This window comes from Myzus persicae, unplaced genomic scaffold (genome assembly GCF_001856785.1).
Source record: "Myzus persicae strain clone G006 unplaced genomic scaffold, MPER_G0061.0, whole genome shotgun sequence".
NCBI classification, from domain to species: domain Eukaryota; kingdom Metazoa; phylum Arthropoda; class Insecta; order Hemiptera; family Aphididae; genus Myzus; species Myzus persicae.
This window is the reverse complement of record NW_019101803.1, coordinates 260922-278397: the sequence shown is the minus strand read 5'-3', so window position 1 is coordinate 278397 and position 17476 is coordinate 260922.

The following is a 17476-nucleotide window of genomic DNA, read 5'->3' as shown; positions in this document are numbered from 1 at the left end:
ATTAAAAATCCAAATAATTTAAGTATAAAATCCTTAAGCCCCCTCAAAAGATGCGGTTTTTATTTATAGGAGGTGGGTTTTCAAACTTTCTTGGCTTCATAAGAAAAAATAGTTCTCGACACCACTGGCGATGATTCTTGATATTTATTTTAAATCTATAGGATCTATATAAATTTATATCACTTAATTATACAAAAAGATACTTCAAATTTGGTAATAACAACTTTTTTTTTGACTAATAATCAGTGTACTTATGCTCGAACGTTTATTGACACTCAAAAAATGTTTTTAATATCTAAGTGACAAAACTTAATTCCATGCTAAAATTATTTTGATGATTTATAGCCTCACCAAGATTATTTTCTAAATTGCTACGAAGTTGGAGTAATGAGTATGGGGCATAAATTATATAAAAAAATAAATTAAGATAGCAAAAATTATAATCTTCATAATGTTTAAACTATTTTAAATTGGAATAAATACAGCATAGTAAAATATATTATTTTATCACACATTAATTGTATAGTAAAAATAATAATTATTATTACTATAGACTATAATAATAAAATATATTTAGATTAACAACTAAACTCATATTTTGAAATATAAATAAAACCATTACATTTTTACAAAAATCTACTTATTCCTATACCTAAGATATATACAGTTAATAAGTATATGCAGAGTGATTCAAAATTTAAAATTTATGTTACAGCCATTTTATCATATAAATATTCAAAATAGTGAAAAATATATAGCATAATAGTTTTTTGATTTAGAAACATTAATAATTTAATATGCTTTCATAATTTTATGATTGTTTAAAATATTTTATGGCGGGGGGAGGGGGTCATCTTTAGAAATTCAAATAGAAACCTATACTTTTTTTATATAGATCCCAAGCATAGAGTTTTGTATTAATTAACGTTGATCATGCCCTACAATTTATTTAAAAAGTGCCTTCACATTATGTTTGCAAAATAAGTATAGGTTCTCATTTGAATTTCTAAAGCCGACCCCCAATAATTTTAATCAATTAAAATTGAATCAATTAATTTTTAATTTATTTATTTATTGAATTAAAAATGTTCAACTCATTGGATGCAAAGTAATGATCTCTTAAATAAAAATATACTAAATTGGCAATTACTTCTAATGAAAGATATTAGCTAAAGTTATTACATTAAAATTTGTCAAACTAAAATTATTTATTTATGCCACTTAATTTCTCACCAATTTATTGATTTATTTTATTTAATTATAAATTTATTATACTTCAATTATATTAAAAATATTAATATTTTCAGGGCGGCAACGTGCACGTTTACTAACCGTTACGGGACTCGATATATAAACCGGACGATTACTCTTAAGGCTTAATCAGTATCCGTCTTCAGTCAATACCCAAACATATTCGAGAAACCGAAGATTTGGAGATCCGAAGAGTCGTGACCAGAACAGCAGAAGCATGGGCGCCCATTGGGGGGTGGGGGCAAGACAGGGCACTTGCCCTCCCCCCCTGGAAAAAAATATTATGAACTTGTAGCTCAATAAATATTACCACAATATTACCTTATTACCGAAATTTTTTATTTTGACCCCCCCTAAAATGTTACCTATGTGCGCCCATGAGCAGAAGTAGCCGTCGACCTCATATAGCTGCAGTCATTCGCAGACTAAGAACGAACGGGTGGCCGAGACCTCGTCATACGATTACCGACGAGCTTGAGTTGTGCCATTCCCGAGTCTGTTTCCACCTAGTAGTAGCCGCTTGTTTAAGTCACGCGCCACTGGTGGATAGCTCCATCCCCAGATATTGTTAATACTAAATACCATCTAATAAAATATTCCCCTCATTGTATATGAGCTCTCACCGCGTCGGATCCCTTAGGTAAGCCCATGCAGGCGACGTACCTGTGATCCTCACTGTCCCTATCTATGTAAAATAACTTATTTTTGTAAAATTTAGAGTAAGACGTGAGATACTATAAATCGTCAAATCGACATTAAAAAATTATTTACAACCATACGTTGCCTAGTGCCGGCGTTCCGCATCAGACCTTATATATTTTGTTTTCATTATCATATTGTAAACGTTTTGAAAATGGTTGTAGGTTGGTTTAATTTTGATGCTGGGCACCAAATCCGCATCCATCTGTATCCGGATTACTGATCCGGAGTAATGTTATTAATTCTAACAATAAAACTCAAACAAAAAACCCGAAAATCCACGTATTCTAGTTTTTATCACATCGTGCATATTATATACTCCATGATGCAGCACTGCTATCTTCAGTTTTCACTGTTTTTAGTTCTTTAAAATATCTTATTTTATATGATTTCTGGTTTTAACTAGGTTCACGGATTCAATCTTTTTATCCGGTCTTTGTGAATCCAAAATCTTCATTGACTTATTGGATCCTGAATTCGGATAAACCGGATTTTGCATTCAATCCTTCATAAAAAAATTCAATCTGGATAACGGATTGATGAAACGTTTGCCCAGCACTCGTAGGTTTAGGAGTATAAACATTGAATGTATTAAAAACCATAAAGAATCCTCATAAATACGTTTATTATGACTTATTGGTTATAAAAAATCTTTTTTTACAATTTCGTACAACCAAAACATAATTTTGTTCACCCAATCAAACCCGAGAAAACCCGATTTTGCCATGTGCATGCTGGATAAACGTTTAGCTAGCACTCCTTTTGCCAAAATGCGTATAAAATTATATTTTGGTTGGACAAAATTGTACGAAATAGACTACATGATACTGTAAAGGTTTGGTATTAAAATTTGAAAGTGACAGTGCTGACGAAACGGACCTTTTATGTGTATATCGATACTTATTTACGATTTTTACGATGAAAACTAGTTCATGTTCAATCATTCGAATTAAAAAAAAATAATGATAGTAATAAATAATAATACAGTAGAACTCCGATTATCCGGACTAATTAATATGAAGGGTGGTCCGGATAAGCAAATATCCGGATGATTGACGTATGATAAATCAAAAGTTATATAATTGTATGAATATATTGTATGTATGTATTTATTATNTAATTTAAAATTCATTATTATATTAAAATAACAATTTTTCCTATGAATAATTGGTTTTCGAGTTATTTTAAGAGCGTATACCCGTAAAATGATATTTTACATTGGGTATACGCTGAAAATTGAAAATCTGCTGACGGGTATACGGCGTATACCCGCGTATCCGTACCAATACACCACTGTTTATTATTCATAATTCATATATATGTAATATAATTTAAAATTCGTAACCATAAACAAATAATTTTATTATATATTTAACTGAAACAAAATAAGCCTTAATTACTGGTGTTCGATTTTCTTGCCTCTCAAACCATTTAAACGCCAAATCCAATGCATCAAAAACTTCAGCATTTTTAATGTTCCTACGTCGGAATGACGGATATTATTAAGAATAATATATACCTATTCTTTATCTAATCTAAAACGATTATGAGACACGTGTATGCGGTGTATGAATGACGGCACGTGCCGTTTTTTTTCTCGTCCGGTTAATTGGACGTCCGAATGATTGGCGTTCGGATAATCGGAGTTCTACTGTATAGGTATACAATGATGATTTATCAATGAAATTAAATTTTAAGTTTAACACATCCATATTATTTTTATATAATAATAGGTATCCTATTGAAAGACTACCGATTTAGAGGCGGTGCCGTACTTAATATTCTTATATAGTTCTAATTAAATTGATTATTTCTTTGATATTGGTATATTTAAAAATACCTGAGGGTGACCTAGGTACAAGTTAAATATACTAATGCGTAATCTAGTTAAGAATTTAGGCGGGTCTCTCCGCCCCACTTCGTTTTCAACATAAACCAGCGAATATACTGCACCCTCCAAGGGTAAAAAATGAAGATATTATTATTATTTTTTTACATTTCTATTAATTCCGAGTGACTGAAACGTGTCTACCCCTAGATTATCCCTAGAGCATATTGTATGTTCTATATTATACACCGTTATTATAACCATCGTACCGAGCCACAATCAATGTCACCTTAAAAAATTCGAAACGGGCACGTTTGCAACAGGGTGGGTATATATATATATACATATGGATAGGTTCACGCGGGAATAGAGCGTAGGACGTGGCCAATGGTTACTATGGTTACCGTCCATGTAATAATATGTTTTCTGTATAGTTGTGGCATGTATACAGTGACTCGGCGGTCGCAAAGTTTGATGTCCTGCAAAAAAATAAATGTCAAAATAAGTACGCGTGTGCAATACAAAATATGTTTTTCTTATGATACGCATAATGTACACGTCGCAGAAGAGCACAATAATATTGTTCTGTGTGAGTGGGTGTACAACAATAATATCCTACTATGTATTGGCGATCAGTACTTTAAGGCGCAATTTCGGTAACATATGTTACGCCAGAGAATCGTTTTGGCGTGGACTCCAAGTTATAGGTACGATATCAACGCGTAAGGTGTTTTTACCCTTACTCTGCAGATTAATTCTCAAGTGATTTTTAGCATTAAACGATATATTTTACCAAAACATTTTCGTCTTATACATAAAGATAGATAACATGTGATTTCGATGTAAAAGCAACTATAACTGGGGAAAAATCGTCGACGTATTATTTTTTTTACTTACCTAAAACTTTAACAGCATCTGTGATCTGGGAATTGTTAGGTTGAAAAGCATTTAAAAAACTATTTTTCGAGTGTATTATTTAGTTCTGATTACTCCTAACCAAAACTTAGTCTTACCACTGTTTATAAATAGTCATAAGTTATAATTGAGTAAATTTTGAGATCTGAAATAATTTATTTGGAATGTATATGTATATGTATATGTGTTATACATTTAATAGTCAAAAATGAAAATTCCGGAACTAAAATGTTTTTTTTTTTGACTAGATTTTTCTTTTGTTATAATATTAAAATGCAAGTTACTGCTTGTCTGCAATGTAATGATTATTTTAAAGTGGTCCGGACTATAAAAGCTTTATTGCCATTTGGAATAATACAACAAAAATATTATCATTACTGTACCACTATAATATTATTATTATTGAACCTAACCTTATTCATTGAATAAACAATTATTTATTATTATTATTTAAATTGATGTAAATCAATACTTAACATTAAAAATAACGATTTTGATAGACTAAACCACAAAGTACAATGTTGTATGGAAGAATATAGTAAATACGTATTTTTTCAGTTCAGTTTATTTTCTTTAATATAAATTATAGCTGTACTCATTAATAAAATGTAAAAACGTGACAACGTGAGTACATTAGAAACGTCTATGAAATGCGCAACTGTATTTGATTATTTATACCAATGAAATCTTGATAAATAAGTAAAAAATATTATGCATAGGTATAGGTACCTAATATTATAAATAAAAACTAAGAGGAAAACCATAAAACGTGCGTTTGTTGAATTCATTTTTATGCTCAACATTCAAACTGTTCTGGAAGTATCAACTCAGGTTTGACGTATAACATCATATTGCACAAACCACAAACCTAAGTAGAAAAATAATTTCAGAATGAATATCGATAGTATATTGTTATTTTTTATTTTTTATTTTTAAGCTTCGGCAACTGAGACCATTAGCTGTAATATATTATTAGCGTCGATTGTATTACCTGAGTAGGCACCTACATTACGTAAATTTAAAATCTCATAATTATTTTAATGACAATACATTTTAGAGATGAATTAAATAAACTATAATATTGATTAGTAAAAATAGAAAGCTTATTTTTATATTTCAGGTTTTAAGTAGATTATTGGTTTTACGATGATGTGGTTTTTTATTTTTTGGGTTTGAAAACCCTTTTTCTAGTAAAACAAATGCTATAACAAAAAACAAATGCAACAAATGTTGATGATCATCAACTATTAGTTATTTTCGTAGTAGCAAATTGAATCTAGATTGTACTTCGGGGAGCCAAAAGAAGAAATGTGACATTCACTTTTCAAAATGATCGGGACAAATAAAAATAATAAATAAAAAAGGGAATTTTACGGAATACAGTTTTCGACATGATTTAATTTGTTTTTTACTATAGATTAAAAAAAACCATGCATACATAATTAAAATGTTATCTTATAACAGTACGAATATATTTTTTTTCGAGATCCCGAAAAAATATATAAAATATAGAGATTATTTAGTGGATTCTATAGGTAATACTGCAATTTAATAAAGATACCTATTTTCAATACTAATAAAATTAGCAGAAGATAAAAAGAATACATAACAATTCCAATGGTAATAATTTATGAGTAGGATTATTTACTTAACAAACTGATAGGTACCATAATATATTTTGAGACGCAAAGAAAACAGAAAAGGCTTTATCAATAATAATTGTACATCGAAAATCGTAAATACTTCTGTAAGCTTTGAACAAATAATATTATTTTTATAATCTCTTATTGTGTATGTGGTATTGTGGTACATTGTATTATGTAATGAATATTGTATTGGATTATTGTCCATGTTAGCATTCAAAGAGTAAACTGGAAGCTAGTGAAAAATGTACGATTCTGTTTTTTATGTTTTGTAATATTATGGTTTTTCAAATAGTTTCTATAAATTTAAAGTAATTTGCAATATGAATTTAAAATTAAAACCTTAAACATTTTTCAAAACTTGAAAAAAGTCATAAAATAAGCTAATGTGTAAATGAATATGCTAACGATTGTAAAAATATGTACATTGTGCAAGTAACGTGTGAATAGAAAACAGACCTTTTGGCTGATATCACAATAATATTATGAAAACTTAAGTAAGTATAGTGCATACAAATACTTTAAACATTGTCATAATGTTTTTTTATGATTTAGTTTGATAAAAATTACTTTCTAACAATATTTAAAAATGTTTTTGCTTTATTTCTGTCAAATTAAATCATTTTAAACAGTTTTATCAAGTTTATTAAACGACAAACGTCTATACTTTAAAACGCAATGTCGTTAATGAAGATCGATAATAAAATCTGTTCCTGACTTCAGCACCTATAATAAGCAGTCATGTATGAATTTACAGTGTTGGTATCTAATATTAATATATTTTATTAGTTATAACTTATTTTAATACGATATTAAATTTTGTTTTAAGATTTAAGAAATTTGTATAAATATATATTATATTATAACCAACGCGATTTGGTGGATTTGATTTTAATTTTAATTGATATGCTAAAATAAGCAAAATATTATAATATTTTAATCTAAATTATTGTCGATAAAAATATTAATTCAAAGCATATTTTTAATCCTATATAAAGCCTACGAACATCCATCATTCAACGAGTAACGTCAAGTAACCATAGCTAGGTTATACGAGTATACTTTTTATTAAACTCTCATATTTAACCATTTTATTTCAGTATCTGTTTTTGTATTATTTTAACCATTTTTAACTTTTGAAAATTACTACTTATAAGGTTACATTAATATATACTAGTCACTAATGCATTAATGAATCTTTATCAATCGTTATGTATCATAAGTTTAATAACCAGCTATTGTATAGCTTTTTAAGGTTAACCTAGTTAATTGTAGAATTAAATCGGCTTATCGCAAATAATTCTAATAAAAAAGTCAACAATAGGTTTAAATGATGTCGGGTTAACCATCCTCATTTATGTTACTTTTTATCTATGTATATAAAAATGAATGTCTGTCTGTTTGTCCTTTATGCATTCCTAAGACAAATTATGTAAAATTTACACCTATAAATGTTGTGTATTATATAACACTACATATTTAAGAAGTACCCACTTAAATATGTATTTTATATTTTTTTTTCTCCTTACGTTTTCGTTTTTCAGAACCACTCAAATGTTTCTTTTTAAACATACCTAGGCGACAGTTTAAAAATTAGCTTAATTATTCGCATTTAGTATTCATACAATATCCAAAGAGATAAATAAGTAGAAAAATAGAAAAATAAAATCGATTCTCACATCGTTAGGTACTACTTATTTGATGACGACTGATTACAGTAGAATCACAGAATATAATAATGAAGAACGTAAATGGCGTAGACAAACGAATTTATTTAATTAACCTTAAACACTAAACAGTAAGTTACCTGATGAATGATGATATTCGGAGCGTCAGTAACTAGTAAGTCAATATTAAGCTAGGTACATAATAACTAAAAGGTAGGTAGTAGGTATCATCATTAAAATTACAAAATATATTTTATATTTATACCAATACCAGCAATTCAGACAGTTGTAAACACAGTCGTGGTCGTCGTATCAGCGATGCTTCGATATTATTCTTGGTATAACACAACATTTTAATACTTTATAAATTAACATTACTTTTATGGCACGTTGTTACTCGTCAACCGTCGTCGTTTTCCGCTATCAGCCTGTTGTTCTTCCGACAATTTGACAAACAACGACCCATAGATGCGATAAAAATAGATCTTACGGAAAAATTGATAGTCCTTAAAAAGTTAGAACCGTTGACATTTTAATACTTGATACCCATCTTTTTTAACATAGTACATACTTGATTCTATCTAGTACCATTGATTTTATGATATACCTACTAAAACCTACCATCCTATTTATAACATACTTATTACTTAATGTAATATTAATATACCAACAACTACACTAATGTTTCAACTTAAAAAAATGTATTGTGAATAATTAAGTTTTGAATTTTAAGACAATTTTAGTGTATGCTCCAGGTTGGGCCCGGGGGACCCCCAAATGAATGTAAGAATTGGGGCCCGCGTGCGCCGCACACTCTGCTCACCCGGTTTTTGCGGCACTGGCACCGATTGCAGTTAAACTTGGTTCAGAGATACATTAGACACTTCTGGGAAGAAGATAGGCTAATTTGAAAAGAGAGGGGTCCAACCCCGGGAGGTGCTTAAACAGGGAGACTCAAACAGGGATCTCAAACATTTTGAGATTTACGATGGACATTTTTGTTTAAAAATGGTTGTTAAAATTAGTTTATAATAATAATAATAATAATAATAATAATAATAATAATAATAATAATAATAATAATAATAATAATAATAATAATAATAATAATATTAGTTGTAATAATAATTGGTGAGAAAAAAATTATTATTATTATTTATTATCAAAAAACATATTATATTATCATTAATAAAACACATTATTCATATAGAGACATAGAGTTGGTGTTATTAATATTTTAATGGTCAACGATTTGCACGGGGTCATCTAGTATAACAAATAACAATAAAATAATAAAATGAGCAATAACTGAAAATAGGTTAAGCTAATTATCTTCGTATTCCATACATTATACTTCAACGGCAGCTTATGAATATATGATTGTCAACAATTTACTGCATCAATAATCGAAAACAAAATAATTGAAAACTTAATAGGACTCAATTATTCTTTCTAAGTTAGTACAGTTAAGTAATAAGTAAACCAACAATAAAAAAGATCAGATAATCGATAGGTAAAAAAAAAACTATAATTATTTGTAGTAAAATTCATCTAAAGAAATAATTTAAGTAAAAGTTTACGGCCATTTAATTTGTTCTCTAGTTCTTGTAGAATTAAAATACTTATCACTTATATACTTATTAGGTACCTTAGGTACCGTACCTATTACCACTTGATGATACCATTGTCATATGAGGGTGCCATCTCGGAAGCTGAAGAATTCTACTAGCTTTATCATACCTTTCACTACAATTATAATGACCTTTATAATTCTTCTCTACACCATTTGATGCGTTTTACCAATGAGGCCGTAACTACAAAATATTTTTGAAATATATAAATAAATATTTGTTAATTTATGATGGGTACGTATTTTAAGGATATTTAATTGTATTTTTGTTATATTAATTCTGGGCATTGAAACAAGTTTTCTATTTGAATAAATAAATAAATTCATTTATTTTTAAATATTCGTGATAGTAAAATAAAAAAACACTGGAAGAAAAATAGGAAAATTGCAGGAGAAAAACTCAAAGTATTTTCATGACTGACTGAGCAACATAACTGTATGATAGCTGGAGACTTGTAATTGTTATGTTATCTCCGTGTCGTACCATTATGTAAGGGTGCACTAAGATTTATGATTTTCTAAAATGTTTATTATAAGAGGTGTTCACACACGGATTTTAGATTTAAGGCGGAGATTGACATTTTTTTGTTTGGAAATGGTTACCATTGGTTACATTTTACTTTTTACAGATTATAATAGTAATATAGTAGAATTAATTAGTAGAAATTAGTATTTTTTATACATATATTAATGGTTGCCATTGGTAACTGTGGCAAATGAGGTATAAGCATGCATAAAATTGTCGCGTTTAAGCGTCAAATAAAGAAATTATATCTTAAAACAAATATGAGAGTTGAATGTATTTTTTTAGTTTATAAACTCAAAAACAGCTTCATTGATTTTTTGAAAATTTTAAATTTATCTTAGGAATATCAGGAAATTTTAAAGAGTAGGTAGTTTGTACCACGTTTGCGATTTATACCGAGTGCCATTTCCAATCCCTCACACAGGTAAATTGTCCATCCCGATCGAATTAGTTCACAAAACGAGATAGACGCCGATGTCGATTTTATCGTGAGGTACACTAAGACAAAGATACACCAATATAAGTATAACACTTTATATTATACATATTTTTATTTTTTCAAGGACAAAGTAGGATTGTATAGCTAAAAATGGACGTTGGCTTATCCAAATTCTGAAGATAAAAGATTTAAAAAATACTGAACCGTTTTCAATACAAGTTTTATCAATAGATTCCTCGAAATGTGTAGACTACTAAACAGCTTATTTTTTCAATTCCTAGCTGGGTTAGGTTAAATGGGTATAAAGGGTAGTTTTCAGCTCATAAAAAAAAAAATATTTTTTTGTTTATTTAAGTGGTTGCCATTGCTTATATATTATTATATTACTATTATAATTAGTCGATTATGGCGTGTATACTTTTTTACAAATATATTATATTTTATTAAAAAAAACCAAATCATTAGCACTGCAACAATATATATATTATAATAAAATTACTGCATAATAACCAGTGCATATGGTGCAGACATGACAGTTTCTCCAAAGATTTATTTTTTATTACTATTTAGTTATTATAAACTATTATGTACTTATAACAATTATCATAATTATATTATGTCTAACATCATTAGAACACAATATATATTTTTTATTTGATTTTTGATTGTATAATGTTATAAATTTATAATATATTTATGTGACATGTTATTATTACATATTTATCTGCAATTGGTTTTATAATTATTCAATAATTAACATAATATTATGTATATAATGGTTGAATGGTTCCATGAATATTATAGTAGCTATAGTAATTAGTGTCGAATGATTATCATCGTAATTATCATCTTTTATTTGTATTATAGTATGCATATGTAATTTTAGGGGTTATATTTTTTTTAAACTTTAAATATTTGTAAAAAGTAAATATTATAACGATAATAAAAAAAAACATTCAAAAATGTCTTTTTTATAAACACTATGAAATTGACTTTTTCTTGATCGTTTTCTGGATGCAGTTCAAGTAAAAATCAACTATACACCTCCACTCTGTACATCAGTAAGCAAAACAAAAAAACTACAATGCCTAGAAATTCATTTCTTTTTTCTAATAAAAAAATAAAACTTACTATTTTAATTTAACGAACTGAATGAAGAAAATGTGAAATGTCTGAATCGACTGCATCCATTTTCTTTTGTAACAAAAGTATGTGTAGATACTTTAAAAAAGTAGATAGTTGTCAATTTTTCAAGAGCAGTTTTTGGAACAACTTGACCTTTGAGATATTTTGCAAACGAATACGTTAATGTCTGTAGAACGTCTGTTTAATGGTCCTTTATCTAAAATATTCTTCCATCAAGTGCTGTTTTACTTTGAAAAAATATCGATGTTATTATAAGACATGTTTTTCTACATTACATTAAATTCTAATAAATTTTTTCTTCAAGTTTTAATTTTTATAATTTATTCCAAATCTATATTTGTTTCTAAACAAAAATAGTTTAAATATAGTTATTGGTTTATTTATTAGTATTATTTTAGCTACGACAGGTAAGCCTATAAGACCTAATACCAAATACATCTAATTATAACGACTTTTACCAACCCGTTCTTCGTATTATGATCAAATAAAATAAGATTATAATAAACTGTGAACTAAAAAATAATATGTATAATTTAAATAATTATAAACAATTATCGTTCTCCAAAATCTATGAATAGAATATAATTTAATTTTTAATTTACGAATTTTAAAAGTATTTTTTTTAGGTGATAAAACATACAAGTGATTGGTGATCTCTTAAAAATGTATTTTCGTTACCAAAAATAATGCGAATTTCACTTGGTACGTCATACTGATTTAAGGACCAGACATAGATATTAGTATAAGATATGGCCGAGCAAGTGATTATTATATTTTATTGATTGGATTAAATTCTAGGAGGGGGGGGGCAAACATTTTGCAATCATGTGTTTTTTTATGTTTATTTACACATTACACGATAATATCAATTATATAGTAGAACAATGTGCTTCGATTTTCAGCTTGGGAAATAGTTTCAAGTATCAAATTAAATCTTGTTAGTACTTTTGTGAGATATTTTCTAAGGGTAAAATATAAAACAATTAAGGAAAAACTCGAGTTTTAACACAAAACTAGTTTTTTACGAAATTGGTTTTGTTTTTTTTTGGTGCAATTCAAAAATGAATGACCGGAGGTACTTGAGATCTTTACCTAATCTTTACAATATCATATTATATACATGGTATAACTTTCAAAATATTTTGAGCTACAAATTTACAGACATTAAAATTGTTTTTTTCTTTCTATACATTTGGATAAAATTCTTTTCATAAGGTCAAAAAACTTGAAAATGTTGTTCAATGTTATTATAGTTATTTTAAAATATTAAAGGTACATAATATGCATGATTTTTTGTATAAACATATAATGTTCTAATTTTTACATTATTCGTCTAAATTACGAAAATATGCAAATTATTTTTGGTTAAAAAAGTATGAAACGTTTACATTTTATAGTTAAGGATCGAAACTGAATACAAGATCCCTTATATAAAGTGCTCATCCTGACATCCTGTAACCGAGAAATCTAAAAAAAAGTTATGTGGGTTTAGGCCGGTATTAGAAGCTAAGCAGCTGGAAGTTTATTTTTGTCACCTCTTGTAGGATTCGACATTGTCTTATGCAATCATACATCTTAGATAAATGTAATTGAACACAAAATGGTCGTGGCCGATTACAGAAACCTAACAAGTGATACGCGATGACACGGTCTGAAATTCGGGATCAGACTGATATAATAATTATAATATGATGTGTAGGTAGTAGTTACTATAATTTATCTGACTATTTCTGGAAAATGTTTTGATATTTTTCATAATATTATAGTCTGCGATTTTCTTAGAAACAACAGGTAATCGTAATTGATTGCGAGGTATCTTGCCTTTTTCGAATATTATGTCTATAAACGATAATGAAAATATTCTAATGGTAAAACATTCGGTCTAGCTGATACGCTTTACGTACAGGGTTTGTATAATATATTACATAATAAACTTACACCGCACTTTAACCAAACATAATATTGCAAACGAAAACAAAATTGTTTACTCATATATTATAATATGTGTGCAGTTAATGTTTTTATTATTTATAATAAAGTTATTATACTATATTGTAATAAATTGGAAACTAGTACAATTTTGTGTCGTTGTAAAAATCAATGAGGTTAATCGAGCTGGGGATCGCTTCTTGCTTCCTGCTTTAAATGTAAAATTCTAAAATCGTTAATTCGTCAAACAAGTGCCGTAAATAATCAAGTATGATAGCAAATTAAACAGACACGTGAACAGCTAGGTTTAGCATGGAAAGAGGTTGAGTAGAACTTACAAACAAATGGAAATCGCAATGTGAATTTTCTTAGAACGTGATTCTAAATATGCTAAATAATTTCATGTGCAAATATTAGTATAAATCTAAGCCTTCCTTTATTCTCGCTGTCAACCCAACTATTCGATAGATAGGCGTTTACGTAAATCGTTTTGCAGGAGTGCAGGATGTTGACAAAAAATCGAGTACTCTTTTACAATCATATAAATATACATAATATTAATTAATTAATATTATAATCTCGAGCGCATACAGACCCTATGTTATATTCCGCTCTATGGCCAATGTTATAATAAAATGGTTGTTAATGATTAACCATCATTTGAGACGTAAACAGGATTATTTTCATCACAAAACGATCAATATTTCCCCTCTGAACGTATTTGTTTTTGTTCGAAATAAGGTGTGTTAGACATAACCTATTTTGTGTGATAGTCTCTTATAGAATTGTTTACTCTGTATGACTGTATAAAAAGGAAAAACAATCGAACGACGAACGTATGTGTGTATATTGTGTATATTTTGTGCACAGCAATTCAATACGCGTCAATCAGGCGGGGTTAAAATGTCCAGCGGTGTATACGAATAGACACACACACACACACACACATTTTATATTGTATATTTTTTCACTATATGTGAGTAAACTCTTCAAAACGATATAAACCACTTTAATGTACGAGTTTACTGTACTTATGTTAACCATGATAAGTATATGGAGCGTAACATAATAACATAGTACATGCTGAGAGTATATCGAACGAAATTCCATTTTAACACGTCTGAAGTATAATATATTATAATTTATAATATTATGCAGCACATACGCTTCACTCACAAAGTGCATACATGTATAATATTAATACCATTAGTATGGATAGTTGGATGTGTCAGCGAAAAACTGATTAACTTGGAAAATAATCTGAGAACATGAAAAAGTTACTAGTTTTGTTCTCAATTTTTCTACCCTAGAAAATATGACGTACATAATACTATGTACAGTGTTCACTGAAACACTATGGTAAGACAAAAATAATTACCAATGATAATATTTTTAACTGCTAATTATTTTTTAACTTAGAATTTAAAAATTTAAACCGATCACAACAGAGCAATATGTATAATATCAGAGTTAGCATTTGCAGTACTTGGCTATTTATTTATCTTGTTCAAATTAAAAATGCAGTAAATCCGTTACATAAATCATGTTTAATGTTATACCTGATGCTACCTAAAGCTACCATACTTAAGGTTAAATTATTGGACTTGATTGAGTTACCCTATCGGATCACATGTCAGTCATCTTTGATATTAATTTAAAAAACAAAGTTAATTTGTCAATATAGCTTGGGTTTTGCTGCTTAAAAGTTTAAATATTTAATTATTTCGATCTTTCAATATAGATTAGTTTTTGAGCTTGCTATACAATACGACTTTCAATTAATATTCTTTCAGAAATTATAATAATTAATAGTATAGTTAATGAATAATCATTCATCCCACAATATTATTCAAATTCACCGATGCGCCCTAAAACCTCATAATATATTATTACGTATATATTACATCATAATTATACATGCACAGTTTTTCCTCAGTGTGGGTTATATTTTTGCATGGCCAATTCTGCGAGCTGTGCCATACTTGTTATAAATTACGATTTGTGATTTCTAGATCGCATACAAATATACAATATGTATACATATTACATTGCAGTATTGCCTTATTCAATGTGATTTAAAATTTAGTTTATATCATAGGTACTGAATAACAAGTAGTATCTACCAAAAAATGTCTGAAAAAATGAAAATGTTAAATTATTGATAGACGATATTGCCTGTAACGGAGGAATTAATTATATAATATGTAATTGTATGATGTTCCTCGTTATACATTTTTAATCTTACTAAAGCTTAACAAAAAAAAAAAAATTGTTTTTGAAAGAATAAATTTATACTTTAAATAGTGATGACTGGTGGATAAATAAAAGTATACGAGTATTATAAGACTAAAATTCATTTTTTTTTATTGGTTTGGCCCGCTCTCCCGCAAACCGTTTGCTCATATGTCCTTGCTTATACAACTTATGAACAATATATTATTTATTTTACTCTATGTTACCATGCGTTATTGGATTACGTATATTTAAGAAGAAGGTACTTTTAAAATAAAATGTAACTAAACAATAACGAATCATTGTAGGATTGCTATAATTTGACAAAGCGTTGGTTGTGGAAATATGAAATGCAATTATTTGTGATATAAATTATACGCAATTCTAATAATATAGGTACTATTATATAAGTACCCATTTTTAATTTAAAATATTTATGTATCATGTGGTATTTTATAACTTACATAGAACGATACATAATTTAAAATAATTATATTTTTTTCCTGTACAATTATTGAATTATCCGAATAATTGTACTTAATACTTACAAGTCTTGTGGTTTATTAATGTGTAAACAATGTAGTAATAATTGGGCAGTGGCACACAGGCATGGCAATCGTATACGTACATTGGTGGTGAAGGGAATGAGTAAGTAAGTACGATTTCGATATTGTTTTGAAAATTGATTTTTGATCATCAAAAACATTATTAAAAAATGTCGTTCGTATATATTATTGAAAGTAGTATGCTATTAGACATTTTTCCTCTGCAAGACAAATTAAGAAATCATGCATGATTGATGCGTAGTTGGTTAGAGTGCAGTGGAAAAATATCTACAGTGGCATATGCTACGTTTTGTTGAGAATAGAATAGAATTGTTTTTTTTTTTTTATTGTTGTTTTGCGTTATTATAATATTATATATATTAATAACTAATAAGCAAAACTTCGAAATCGGTTTAAATGCCCGAAACATATTATTCATGTTAAAATACTTTGTTTCGCGCTTCAGAGAAAATAATTAATGTTTCGCCGAAATCAGTATTAAAAATTCGAATCACTGTACGAACACTACGAACAAATATATAAATTCGTTGTATACGTTTAGATAATAGTCAAACGCAAGACGTGTAATACAGGTTATTATGGTCCGATTAGAATCGCTGAAGTTGTGGTGTGATTTCTTTTTACAACGGCATCCATAATGGGGGCAGCCGAGTTAGGCATATACCTCTCAGATAAATTCAAATTTTCGCGCGCTTTTGACCGCACCGCGCACTCCTCCCCGCCGCGTCTTCATCAGCGTGTGCAAGGGGAGGGTGGTGTCGGAATTTACCGCGGCAAAACCCCGCTCGCGCGGTGCACACTATATATACAACAGCTTACACGTATGTATATATTATTATAATCGATTTCGTCCGGCCTAAGCAATAGCGGTAGCCGGGTTTGCGGGGGCGTTCGTGTATATACGTACATATTATATATACACTATATACATGTATACAATACGATACACGGTGTACGTACGTATTTGCCGGGTGGGGGGGGGAGTGGGTGGCGATGGCAGGGGGT